This window comes from Hippocampus comes, unplaced genomic scaffold (assembly GCF_001891065.2).
Source record: "Hippocampus comes isolate QL1 unplaced genomic scaffold, H_comes_QL1_v1.1 C16215252, whole genome shotgun sequence".
Lineage (NCBI taxonomy): Eukaryota > Metazoa > Chordata > Actinopteri > Syngnathiformes > Syngnathidae > Hippocampus > Hippocampus comes.
The window spans coordinates 1-282 of NW_017826481.1; the positions used below are offsets into that span (position 1 = coordinate 1).

The 282-nt window shown below is 46.5% G+C and overlaps 1 long non-coding RNA gene across 1 annotated transcript; it reads left to right on the plus strand.

The window, feature by feature from the left end:
* Positions 1-184, plus strand: LOC109508555 (uncharacterized). Its single transcript, XR_002166688.1, has 2 exons — positions 1-42; positions 124-184. It is a non-coding gene; the product is annotated as an uncharacterized LOC109508555 (long non-coding RNA).
* The last annotated feature ends 98 nt before the right edge of the window (positions 185-282 follow it).

Below are 282 nucleotides of genomic sequence, written 5' to 3' on the forward strand. Positions count from 1 at the left end.
AGTCGCAATCTGATGCTGGCGTTAGACACACTTTACCAAGAGGTGAGTTGCGTTCATATGACAAGTCCGCTCATCCGCTGTTCCCGGTGTTTTGAAAACGGCCTGCTTTTTATGCGCGCGCAGGTACCCAGGCTGTTGGTCAATCTCGTGGAGATCATGCAGATCGACACGCTAAAACAAGTCACAAAAAACACTCTGGGATGCTCCTTGCTTCAGAGGTTTGTTTTGAAAACGGCCGATTTCCTTTTATTGAGCAGCAAAGAGAGCGTTTGTTTTTTTTTT